General features: G+C 33.0%; 1 long non-coding RNA gene across 1 annotated transcript; it reads left to right on the top strand.

The window, feature by feature from the left end:
• Window positions 1–8,098: 8,098 nt before the first annotated feature.
• On the top strand, window positions 8,099–12,496 carry LOC147479182 (uncharacterized). Its single transcript, XR_015206570.1, has 3 exons — window positions 8,099–8,491; window positions 9,084–9,170; window positions 11,950–12,496. It is a non-coding gene; the product is annotated as an uncharacterized LOC147479182 (long non-coding RNA).
• The last annotated feature ends 1,526 nt before the right edge of the window (window positions 12,497–14,022 follow it).

Below are 14,022 nucleotides of genomic sequence, written 5' to 3'. Positions count from 1 at the left end.
ATCTCTCCCATTGCCTTCTCCAAAATGGGTGGCCAAGATTGTATTAGGATTTAGGCCTAAGATATGATGGAGGATTCAAGTGAGATGAATGTCTTGGGCTTGGGCTTGGGCTTGGGCTTGGATAAGAGTAAAACATGTATTTTAGAAAAGAAACCCCGACGCCCAATTTTAAAGACCCGAGAACTTCTTGGGCAATTAAACTCTCTTTGCCGTAACTCCCTCTCTAATCTCTATTAACTTCTTCTTTATTGACTTGAAAACCGAAAACGCCTCTAATGGAGTCTCTTAACTCTCCCACTATAAATATAAGCCTCTACACAATCACTCTCATGTTTAGTGAGATATTCTATCTGTTCTTGATTTCCAAAAAGTTACTTGCTGTAACCATCTCATGAAAGGTCTTCAAAAGGTACAAATTGCGAAAGTATTCCCTAAATTTAAGTAGTTCAATATTATGGGATTTGATATAATTATTGTGCTTTTGTTTTATTTTCGTCCAAATTTCAGAATTTCTTTGGTACATAGCTCCTTCTAAATTCTAATGAGTTTCAAGATAGTACATAACTATAAATGTGAAAACTGTTTTTCGATGTACACGTTTCCATGATTGGTCCTTTTTATATTTTTTGTTGTTCCAATTAAGTAGGAATTTCATTATTCCCTTTACCGAACAATTTCAGTTCTAATGGAGGAAATGAGAGTTACATCAGGGAAGTCCTTGGATTGTACATCGAAGATTAAATCACTGTGGCAATTTGTCACCTTTGTCCATTGCTTTTGGTATGCGTAGTGATGTTCTGGAAGAAACATAAGACTTTATGTTTGCACCCGATTTTTGGGGAAACCTGGTGTACATATAGATTTGGGTATTTTTGTTCCTACATTGCACATAACTTTTAAATGACATTTTTAATATATTTTTTTGGGTGCGTATTGGTTGTGATTCATGTGATTTTTATTATTTTTGTGGTTTGTGGGCGAATGCCAAATATTTTTTTCTTCCACTCTGCCATAATTTGATGTAGCACTCATTGAGAAAAAAAATATGCTAAGAGAAGTTACCTAAATAGCTAGACAGGGGAAAGATAAGAACGACAAGAAGTAAAAAGAGACATAAATGTATGTTTAATTAGGAACAAAATTGGTAGAAAAAACACAAGAAATCAGTGGCCTTTTTGAGGTTTGGTTGGAACTAGAAACTTAAGGAAAGAAAGAGTAAGGTAGAGAGAAATGAGAGATGGGCTAATTAGTTTGTGTTGAATACTAACACTTGTGCTTTCTTTCTTCTTGATTTGCAATCATTGTGGGTTAGCACTATGGTGTCTTTGAGTCCTTCCTTTGCTTTGATTAGTATCTATTTGATGAAATTGATCTTCAATTATTTATACAGACTTTGTGCAATCTGGACTATGATTCATCCTTTTATTACATGTCTTTCTAAAATATTACATATGGACAATTTTTCAAGCAACGACTCCGATGAAATATGCATCAATTTAGTTGCCTAACTAACTACTCTAACCCATTCTCTTTTTTTTTTATATATATATATATATATAAAAGTGTGTACTTTACTAATTGTATTTTTTCCATTTTTTTTGTCGTATTATGCTATTTATTTTAGTACAAGTGCTACATTGTGTAGAAACTATTAATAAGCTTAAGAGGTCATCCATTGTTGGTCAACTTATACTCTGGCAGAACCATGCATTTGTGGACTGGATCTTAACACGTTGGGATTGAGTACAGTCAACATGTGTAGAAGGTGGACCACCTGAGGTCACACTAGAAACTTCCATGGGTCCATTTTACTATCGAAGTTGTACTACAAACATGCTCCAAGAACTTGTAGAAACTTCATTGAGCTATCTCGAAGAGGTTATTACGACAATGTCAAATTCCACCGCATTATTGAGGATTTTGTTGTGCAAGGTGGAGATCCTACGGGTACAAGTTGTGGTGGCGAATCAATAAATGGTTAGAAATTTGATGAGATAAAACCCGAGTTGAAACATCTTGGTGCTTGGTATTCTCTCCATGGCAAATAATTTATATCCACCCAGGTTTGATATTAAATAGAGTTTTTGTTGTATTGTTTTGCCATATCAATTTTGAATATGTAGTTTGCGATTTTGTTCCTATCGTTTGTCGAGGTATCTCGCTTACATCACATGAAATTTTATTAGACCGTGCATGTTTGAATTTATCTATTAAGAATATCTTTATCATCATTGTTCAAATAGTGATAGTGACTTATTTTACATCACTATCCATAAGCAATTATTTGATCTAGCTAAAAAAATTAGTACATGCTAATTTTCAGAGTAGTTATGAATGTTGATGGTGTAGGTGACTGAGTAGAAGACAATATGAATTGGGAATGAGTTTATAGTGTTAGCTTGAAAAGTAGCATTATCAAGGATAATAAATTCAAAACACACGTTACAAACCCTTGCATAGTTACTAAACCACTAATTTTTCTGTTTATTTTATTTTTTTTTCTTTTTGAAAGGACTAAACTTCGGTAGATTTTTAATGTTTCATTGGCATGAATTGGACTATATACTTTCATTTCTTACTGTACTTTATTTGAGTTGAAGACGCGTCTTATCCCACTTCATCAGTTCTCATGGATCTCAGATTTTCTTTGGGGTGAAGTGTCATACTTGCTCATTTTAAGTTACGGTTTCTTAATTATGTTTTTCTTTTTTCTCTTTTCTTTTTGTAGTATTTTTCTAAACTTTGGTTTTTTCTAAACAAGGTATACTACTCATGAAAAAATTACATACTATATAGCCTTTACTTTACCAAAAGATTTGGAAAAAAAGCAAAAAGTGAAAGATGACATTAATTTTAGATGTTCCTCCTTAATTTATTACTTTGACTTCATATATTTAGGAAAGAGCCATTGAAAGAATACAAAACACAAGAAGTTGGTTGAGTGAGCCTTAAAAGCGAGACAAGAAGCATTGTAAGAAAACATAGGCTTCTAGGTTTTATTTTATTCCATAGAAATGGTATGGGCATCCTATTTCTAATTTTAATTGTTCCAATCACACATAGACTCAAAGTCTTGCAACCGGCAGTTGTTTGATCCTTACATAGACTTTGTTATGTTTCATATTTATTTTTCTTTTCCAGTATGCTTAAGACTATACTTTCCATGGTTTGTCGTGGTTGTTTCTACATGGGTCAGATTTTCTTAATTATATATGTTTGCAAAATAGTATGGTTTGAACTAAAAAAACTATGTCACACGTAGACTCAAAGTCTTGCAACCGGCAGTTGTTTGATCCTTACATAGACTTTGTTATGTTTCATATTTATTTTTCTTTTCCAGTATGCTTAAGACTATACTTTCCATGGTTTGTCGTGTTGTTTCTACATGGGTCAGATTTTCTTAATTATATCTGTTTGCAAAATAGTATGGTTTGAACTAAAAAAACTATGCCCTTTGGGTTGCCATAGTATATAGTGGTCGTGTTTGCATATTGAATTGTGTATTCATGAGAGGCAAGTTGGTAGTTGAAAAGGTTGGCAAACATACAAGCGATACTACCTAAAAGCGGAGGAGGCAACATAAAGCATGGGGTGGTAACCTTAAAACAATAATAGCTTAAGCGGGGTGAGCAGGAAGATAATAAGAGAGGATTATTGTTGTACAAGGGATACTCGATCTCATCTCCTAATAATTGTAGTGGCCATTGTTTCATGTTTGAACCGGTTGGTCTCCGTAGGCAAATTGTTATCAAAAACACAATTTGGGGAGCCTAGAGCACCAGGCATTCCCTTTCACCTGATAATATTGGATAGAAATACTCCTGTTCCTTATCTCAATATGTTATTTTCTAATATACATATAGCTTAGTGGGGTTGAGGCATTTGGGTGTCATTTATATTAGTTTGTTTATGCGGTTCATATATGGTTGAAGAATGAATTTGTTTATTCATAATATGACCAATTTTGTACTTCGTGTTTTTGTGGTTTAACATTTTTTTTTGTGTGGATGTTCATTCTAAACTTTTGTTGAATCTTATACTTTCAGGTCCACATCTTTAAGAATAATAGTTTATGTATGTGCTTAAGATTACAATCGAAGTGTTCATGCATTGAGTCTTGACATACCCGGTAATCCGGTCGAGGTTAGCACCAACCTATTATTGATGAATAGGGTTATGATCCTAAATTAATTGCAAATGTTTTGACTTTGTTTTTATATAGCATGTATCCAAGAAAATGGTAGGAAGTACTTTTGTTTTCTTTGTCAAAGACGTTTTCAATTTTAATTGCATTGAGGGTCATCATATAAGCATAATAGTTTACCCTGATTTAGTTAGAATTTGTTCGTGGAAGAAGTAGTGGCTAGCATGGTAGGTGTTAATGATTCTTGCTAGGGTTTTTTGAGTAGTAGAATATTATATGGACTAGACGTATATAAGAAGCTAGCAATGGCAACATGTCTATAAAACCAATTTTTGGTTTGGGAATGATTTGTGTGTATTCATTGTAGTCACTCTTCACTATTTGAAGTCAGACTTTTTATTTTCCCTTTTTTTTACAGGTATGTTTGTGACTTCCACAATAGTGGTTTCCAAGATAAAGGTCATTTTCTTTTCTTTATAGATTTTGAAATGGAATGAATGTTTTTTTTATCGTATATGCTAACAAATTTGTTGAAAGGATTTCATTTTTGTGTTGTTGTCGTTACTCATCCTCCATTGTTGGATTAAATGGTTTCATGAGTGGTGTCATGTAGAACCAAAATTTTTGAGGAAGGTAAGCGTAAATAGATTTTCACAATCCCCATACCTAATTTGGGACTAAATGTACACATATGCATCTCTTTTTCACAATACAATAAGAATCCCTAGGACTCTTATCAAGAAAGCTGGGAAAAAATCTATGAATTATAGAATTCTTATGGTATTTGAAATCGATACAATTTTCGAATCAACTGGGAACAAAAAACAGTTATTGTAGTGCAGACTTTTTGAGATTTGATTAAGTTGATGGCTAGATCTGTTTTTATAAGTACTTTCAAATAGTGGAAATTTCACTAAGCTGAGTCGACTTGATCGAGCTTAAAGTCGAGCGATGTTAAATTGCTCTTTTTTTCCCGATAATCCTAGATGAGAAATTTAGCCTCCTAAAGTCTAACATTACTCTTTTCCACAGGATTGCAACACCTAGCTAATGCATATATTGGAATGGGTATTCACCCAGTTGCATCAAACACGTCTCAATCAAGAATGCCCAAGAGAAATTAGTATAAGGTGTTTGTATTGGCTTGACAACAAGGTACCACCAACCTTATAGTCCATCGAATACAAGTGGATTGTGGAAATTGATGAACCTCCCAAAATGAATTTAGAAGTATAAGTAAAAGTTGGCATTTTTTGAAGGATCATCACTGAAGCTTGACCTTATGGGTGGTTGACCTTTGAATGGGTTTAACTTAATGCATATTTGGTTAATATTGTATTGTTGTGTATTTTATTTCATCAAAGTTTTTACTTTTATCTGTACAAAGAGTAGACACATATTTAATGAAGTTTATTGAAGGTGATATTTGGTGGGAGTCATAGTTGTACAAGTTGCATTGCTTGCAAATTGTAAGCATTAAGTAGCTCCTTAACTATATATTGTGTCTTTGTATGCAATATATTTAATTAAAGAGGTCTATTTTGTAAAATACATATACCATTGTCAAGTTTCTAGACATATTCCATGATTTAAAAAACTATACCAACAAACATGGCCACTAGAAATGTAGATCAATTGGATATAATAACATCATTAACAATTAACTATATTTTTTTATTAAAAAAATCCTACTAAAGTATCTAAATAAAAATATGTACTGTGTTGACCATAAGAGCTCATATTAATATAATTAAAAATTATTCAATTAAGTCAAAAACTGCAACTACACATGTTAAAGTTGACATGTCTTATAGGAATATATGTTTTTTTTGGTGAACATTAAACAAATTATATTGAGTAATTATATATATTAACTTTGTTTTTTTAAGAAACCTAAAGACAACCGTGCTGAAGGCACGGGTTATACCTAGTCTATTATAATAAAACAAAATGGGTAGACAAAGGGTGGTCGGGATTTTGTAGGGATCTGAGTTTGATGAGGGCAGATGTGCGGTGGGGATCGCTTTAAATGTTGGCTTGAATTCCTCAATTAATTTCCCATGAGTTACTCTTCATGTAATTAAAACACTAATTATACTTAATTACTTTAGTCATGAATTCATTCATAAAAATAACCAAAACTTTCCCAAAAAACAAAAAAATGAATGCCAATTAATTTATTTAATTTCTCTCCTAAAAATGTTTAAAAGGCGGGCTTCGGGCATGGGCTTTAGTGTAAAGTAAATGAGAAATGGCGTAACATTAGGCCTCCTTAAACATTTGTTGTAACCGTCGCTTCTTCAACTTTAATGCCATTAACACCTACCCCTTTTTTCCTCCCCCTTTCCCATCCGTTACTGCCTCATTCTCTCCTATATGAAGTTTCATGTTCCTAATTAAAAAGTTTTAATGAAAGAGACTCTTTTATTTATTAATGAAAATAGTTCCCTTCACCCATCACCTTGAGTCCATTTGTCATCTTCCTCTGGCTTCCTCTAGCCACAACTTTCGGATTTCACTCTCTCTCTCTCTCTCATTAGTTGTATTTCACTTGGTGGAACCATGTAGAAAAATTCTTCACAAGGTACAAACTAACATGCCTCCTCTAGCCATACCTATATTTTTGTAAGGAATAATATGCAAATGCCCTCTATTTTGCTTCTTTATCTTCTAGATATGAAAATTAGTTTGTTTGCTTAGACGTATTTCTTGGTGTTTGTCCAAGATTTCTGGCAAATTGCGCTGGCCACTTCAATCAGGCATATTTTCTCCGTTTCAAATCCAACAAATCTCAGGCAACTTTCTCAAGGAAATGAAGCTTTGCTATGTTTCTTACTATTTTTCTTTATGTTGTTAGTCAACACCATATACATTTCTTTTGTTTATTTTCAGCAGTACAGATAGTCTACTGTTTATTAGCTTCCATCAAGAATTTTAACAAATTGAGAAGTGTAAAGAATAACCTGAAGCCTACTTATCACTTAAGTTGTACTGTAGACCATCCATCACAAGCGCCATCAAGAAAGTGAGTTGTGTATACCCACTTTACAAATATTATGGTAGTGAATATTTCAAAAGTGATCGATTGGTTATGTTGCTTTTTACACCTAATTAGGCATAAAGTGATGAAGGTGAAGATATTTCGTGTGTTACCTTGGATATTTCAAAAGCATTAACCTCTAGGTATCTAAAGCAGGTGATTGGGGAGTCCTGAACTTAATTCCCTAAATGTTCTCTCATCAACGATTTATTTTTTAAATATTGAAATATTCTAGACCAAATTGTTTTTCAATTTTTTAAAAGATTTTGTTCTTGAGGATTTTTCAGTTTATATTTCCATGCATGACTTGGAACTCAATATTGCATAATGAGTTCGTGCAATTTGCCAAATGCAACTCCAGTACAAAAACATTTGCACGTGATAATTTGTGACATGCACAAGGTGTGGACTTATAAAAGATTTGCTAGCAGTGTCCTTTGCTAACAGTGGGAAGCGTGGTTTCGAAATGAGGCATGGATGGATGTAAGATCTTAGTGGTTAAGAGAGGAATTTGAAACTTCTACGACCAGACTTATGGATCGACATCCCAATTTTTTTTCCCCTTTGCAAAATCTAGCGTCACTTAAAATTGATTTGTTTATATTATTGAATTGCAAACTCTCGTCTCCTAATAATTATCTTGGTCATTGTTTCAGGTTTGATGAATTTGTGGCGGTTTCGCATCTTTAGATAAAATGACTGTGTGAACAAAGGGTTGAACTAGATGGTCTTTGTGGTCTGGTTGGAGTACCATTGATCTATTTTCAAAACATTAGAACCTAGGAGTGATAGGACCATGTGATTGCTGGTATTTTAGTTTTGCTAATTTATATTTGGTAGGCTTTATTTCAACCTATCAAAACAACTAAATTAATTATTAATTTGACTTGAAGGGAGTACTCTTTATATGGATGAAAAAGTCATACTCGAAGTTATGGCAATCCAAAAAGAGTATTTCGATATGGTTATATTCCTCTAAAGTTGGACTAAACTAATGAATTGAATGCAGTCTGAAATGCATATAGATATTAATCGATAAAGTGATTAGATCATATAATTTGCATTCTCCATGGCTTATGATTGCCTGGGATATTTAGGGTATTAAGGTTCAAATTTTGATTTGTGGGCAGCTTTGTGTTTTGATCACTAATCCCTCACCTATTGGTTTCAACCAGCAAGCTTGCGCCTCCTTAACGATGCCCTTCCACTACTTCTTGATTGTACGTGTTATAGACGTGTATCAAAACAGTTGCTCCAAACCGTTATATGCTTAATGGCAATTCCCAGCACATGCATGATGGAACTTGGTTGGTACACTCGCCAATTCTTTTATAAGTTATATTTTGTATTCTTTTAAGTCTAATTGGGTGTTCTGCTGTAAAGGGATTTTCTCAATTCTATTATTATTTGTCTTGAGTTATCCGCTTAGGTATTTCTAAATGATTGAGTTCTATGAGATTGAATCTACATTCATTTTGACCATGAAAACAGTTGCAAAAAACAATTAAATCAATGACTTGATACAAACTCTTGCATCTTTGTAAATTTGTTATGTTATGAATTACAATGAAGGTGAGCGAGCGGGAGACATCGATTAGATATGTATTGTTCTAGATAATGCAACCATGTGTAGAACTGTGACCATGTAGATATGGCGAATGGAGGACGTGGCTTTTCTATTCCACAGAATACATTGCCGAGTCCTTAACAAGAAGAACTTCACCAAATTTTTGATGATTCAATACCAAAATGTACTATTTTCAGTAGTTCCTGAACGAGCAAAGTCAATGTCTGTATATTTTCAGTAGTTCCAAAACGAGCAAAGCCAATGTCTGTATATTACGAGTATATTCAACTTAACCAAGTTTTGTCTTTTGATCCTGGCACTTTAACTTGCAGGTTAAGCACAAGATCAATTATGGGTTTTGGGGAATCGAGGGTTCAAATGCGAGATCAATTCCTTAGATATGATCTGTCTCATTTAAGGTTGGTAAACTTTCATATTAAAACAATTTCTTCCATTCACTATATCCATTTTGCATTTTGTGGTGCTCCCTTTAATGTTTTCCCCATTTTTAACTCGATGGAGAGTGTCAATGTTGAGCATTATTACAAATATGCAAAATGCATTGGATGACATTCAAAGTAGCTTCGAGGTATAACCAAAGTAGGAAAATTTAAAAATTGTAGTTTATTTATTTCTTCTTCTACATTATTTTCCAACCTCGAAATGAAAAGCCAATAAAAAATTTAATTGTATTTTTTGGAAGTGGTTCTTTCATAAGTTTCATTCAAAGTTAGGGCTATTTATATAATATTGTTTTGGTGTGTAGTAATATCTGGATTATTTTTTCATTATTTTTTAGGACACATCGCGTAATTAGGATTAGTGTTTCATAGTTTACTTTCGATAATGAGTGTTGGTCGCACTTTGCATAGTGTATGATTTCAAAGACCAAATATGTTATATATGTAATTGTAAAAGTTATGTTGGCAAGATCCCAACCAATGAGCGAGCGAGTTAGAAGCTTTGTTGATGCTGAAATTGCCATTGCCATTGCCACTATACGTACCTATAGGGGTAGACTGCAACCTTATTGAGCTATACACCTTACCGTAGGTTACCTCCAAGGTTTAGAATACACACTGAGGCCTAAGAGTTATATTAGTGTAGCACCTTAAGGCTTATATATTTGTATATATTTTCTTACTTTTTATTTAATATTTTTTTGTTACTAATTAACCACATATAACTTTTTAAAAAGATTAAAAGCTCCTTATAATGTCATGTTTTGTGCATCAAAACACCTCATTCTCTTAGAAACCAAAATATTCCATCAACAATCCCATTTTTTTCTTTAAGCCTCAAGCACCTTTGAGGTTCGACTCAAGCTTTCACAGAGGCAGCTGGCCTTGAGGCTTTCATGCACTCCTAATGAAATGTTTCGAACTTAGGCCTTTGCATATGTAGATGGTATTGCTTATTGTATATTCAAGGTACATACCTAACACACCAAAAACCTTATCTTCTTTTACCGATTTTGCGCTATTTTGAGTATTGTTAGTATTGTTGTTAATATATTAATTAATTCTATCTTTAACGTTTTTCTTATATAGATGCAGTATAATAGTGTTATGATATATAGATATCCAACAGGCCATGTGTCTATTACACCAAAGATTTGATTGCCTCCCTCTCACTTTAGTTTAAATATGTTTTTTCCTTTCTTCAAACAAATTGCCCTTGCTCTATTTTGTCGTCTTTCTTTCCTTCGAAAGCTACGGGAAGGGCATCTAGGTTGAATTCTTCGATAAGTATTATATTCATTTTAGGATTTGGTTTTTGGTTGGAGACGAGTGTGTTGGGTGTCGCGACACCATATGGCACATGCTAACTTTTTCATTTTGAATGTCAACTGAGGTATGCCTTATAATTAATGTACATTTCCTATCAAAAAGATGTTGCATAAGTGATGGCAAAGCATGTTAGGATTTGGATTGTCATCTATATCTATTTAGGATTCTATTTCAAAATTGTCAATTAGAAGCCCATATCAGGTCTATAACTGAGTATCCGGCTATCACATTAGATAGTCCCATTACTTGATCTTCCACGAAAGGATGTGCATGCATGATTCAGTGAAAGCATATGTATAAGGGGTGTCAATGTAGACTAAACCCTATATATATTTTAAAGTTTTATTGTCCTTACATTTTCAGAGAAAGGAAAATAGAAATACAGTTTCACTCAAGTACTTATGATGTAAACTAAAGAATTTTATTTTTGATATGTGCATAATGTACTGAGGTATTATTGGTTTTTGGGATCTAAATTCAGTTTTCAAATCGATATATAGTCGGAGAAATGAAACCGAAAAATACATTAGGTAGTGTAGTGCTGTAGTTACGACCAAGAAATATGTCTAGGATATGGAGTTAATATTCATATCTCAAATTAGCCAAAATAGACATGACCGTTACAAAAGGAAATGGAGGAGGCAATGGTGGAATCCTAATCTCACAAGTTGATGCCCAACTCATTATGGTGTATTTGTCGTGATGAATATTAGGAACAATTTTTTTTTTCCCATGGAAGAACAAGACTTCATTTCCCACGCAGAAGTATGAAAGAGCTGCTATTTGTATACATTTAAATGTGCACAACACTTCTGATATGATCCTTGAGATGTTTCTTAAGCCATCATCATGGTTGGTAACCTTGGTTTTTGGGTGAACTTAGAATTTCAGTTTATGGGCATGTATTACTGATTGCTTATTCTTTTTATATTTGCATGAATAACTTTCTGTTTGGCTTATTATCTTTGGTAAATTATTGGTTTTTATATCTTTAATATATGTCTACAAGGTATTGACATTTGATATACACTATTTAAGTATAATGTACTAAAGTGCTAAAGTACTGGATGGGAGTTCTCCAGATTTGACTTATGAAAGAAAATGGTCAATTCTATGTGTACAATGAGCAGAACGATGTTTCTTTGTCTGATGGTTTTATAACCTATTGTGTTTGTCTGATGGTTTTATAACCTATTGTGTTCACACAATATTCACCGGAAACTTACTTGCAAAAATGGAGGATTTTCCTTCCTATACTACCCTTCCTTGGTTGAATATCCAAATGTCTTTCTCTGTTGTGTTCAACCTAACAAGTACACATTTTTTGTTGTATATTATGTTTTCTTTTTTGCAGTTGGTAGGGCACTATGTGTATTCCATTTTTAACTTTAATTTGTTTTTGTTATAGGTAAATGAGTATTAGTATTGCAAAACTTCAAGATTCATGGTTCTCTTTTCGTATGTGCACATGCAACTATACTTATATTTGGTTAATGGAAGCTGCTATTGAAGAGTAGTACTTTAAGACAAATGATAAGGATGCAACATGCATCATAGACATAAAGCTTAAGGAGAGGCAAAGAACAAGGAAATGGTTAGTCATTGCAACAACAAACTTTTCTTGAGAAAGACACAATGGAGAATACAATTGAACTGCCAGATTAGGCTGCTAGCCTGCACAACAAGGTGTCTAGTGTTTATTATCTCTTTCTAATGAACTGGGAAAGATGGTATGTGGGTGCCTGGTGTTTGCAGTCATTCTTGATTGAAGGCGGATATGAAATGAAAGTAGTCGGGTTCAAACACTTATTATTTACACATGTACAAAGGTTTGTACGTACATATCCAATTGTTTAAGCGAAGAGAGGATTTTCATTACTCCTTTTTATTTACTGTCATTATTTTTATTTTTAAAATATTATCTCTTTTTCTTCATTAATTTTTGTTTGATTAAATTTTGTAATACAATAATTTTCTTGAGTGGAGAGTTGGAGACAATTAACACAATTTCATAAAATGCATGACGAGACAAAATTGTGAACGACAACGACTTGCTTACTAGGCACAAATTGGGTTGTAAAAAAATCGGTAAGTACAACCGTGCCTTCGGCACGGGTAATACCTAGTATATATATATATAGTTCCTAGTGTTAGCTTTTGTCGAAACAGTAACATTATGAAGTTACAAATATAATTAACTGAAGATTATAAGTTCAATTCCTTTCAAATTAATCCTAAACTTGTTAACATAACAATGGAGAAAAATGAATGTTATTGAAGAACAATTTTAAGAGTAAGAAAGTTCTCACATGTTATATTATTTAACAATGTTAGCAAACCATTGTATCCAAAGTTTCTCAGTGAACGGAAATTACATGAGTTATAACTTTTAAGACGTAGACATCACTAAGAAATTAACATGGTCTTATATCGATCAATGATCTTTTATTTTCCTATTATTTATTCATAGCTAGCCAAAGAATCTCACCTAATGATTGTGTGATGCAATCCCAGCCATGAAACAAAAGATAAGGTAAGGGCTGTGATGCTTGCAACTTGGTGAAAGAGGAGATATTTGATGTTGAAGAGTAGTTGCAAACTTCTAACTTGCCTTGAAAAGAACATAAAATTAAAAGAAGACTAAAAAGCTTGAAGAAGTAAAGAGAAGATGATTATTGGAAACACAAAAATGAACTGTCATTGCCATTGAATATATCAGTATATAAGTAGATACATAAAAATATCAATAGACACAAAAATACGACAAAATTCTGCACGTTCAACTTTATATTTCTCTTTCACATTTCACATAGAGAGCAATACATTTACATAACTAAATGATCTTATTAGTAGTCCTAAACTCTCACATACTTCAAAAACTCGTTCAAGTGTACATTTTATTTTTTTGCTTTTTCATACAAAAAATCTATCTGCATAGTCTAATCACTCTCTATAGTATACCACATAATATAATTGTTTTCTGCGGTGATCCTTCATTGTTTGGTACTTGTACGACCATAAATAGTTGCAATTCGTTGTGCACCATGAACATATCTGTTGTGCACCTTGAAAGTGGCCATGTGATTAACCACTAATCTTTGCATCCCTAGAGTTTGTTCTACCACTCGTCGTGCAATGCCAAAAAAAGGTCAATATACCACACCAATTCAAAAGTCTATACAAAAAATCTAAGTTATGTGCTTATATATATAACAAACATACATATTGTGTACATGTCAGTTTTGTATTTGTGCCAAATTATGTTGTTACCAATATGTCTAGTGTAAACCTTGAATGGAATATCTAATATATTGCCAAATGCAAATTAATATATTTAGTGGTAGTTCTGACTGCATATATCATATAGATCACAACCATAATATTTGTTAAGCAGGGTATGTTGGACTCATTTTGCTTGTCGTTAGCCCGTTGGACTCATTTTGCTGGTCGTTGGCTCGTAATGGTCTTGTTTCAAATCACT

Source organism: Coptis chinensis, chromosome 8 (genome assembly GCF_015680905.1).
Source record: "Coptis chinensis isolate HL-2020 chromosome 8, ASM1568090v1, whole genome shotgun sequence".
NCBI lineage: Eukaryota > Viridiplantae > Streptophyta > Magnoliopsida > Ranunculales > Ranunculaceae > Coptis > Coptis chinensis.
The sequence above is the reverse complement of the archived record's forward strand: the minus strand, read 5'-3'. Positions and strand labels throughout refer to the sequence as shown.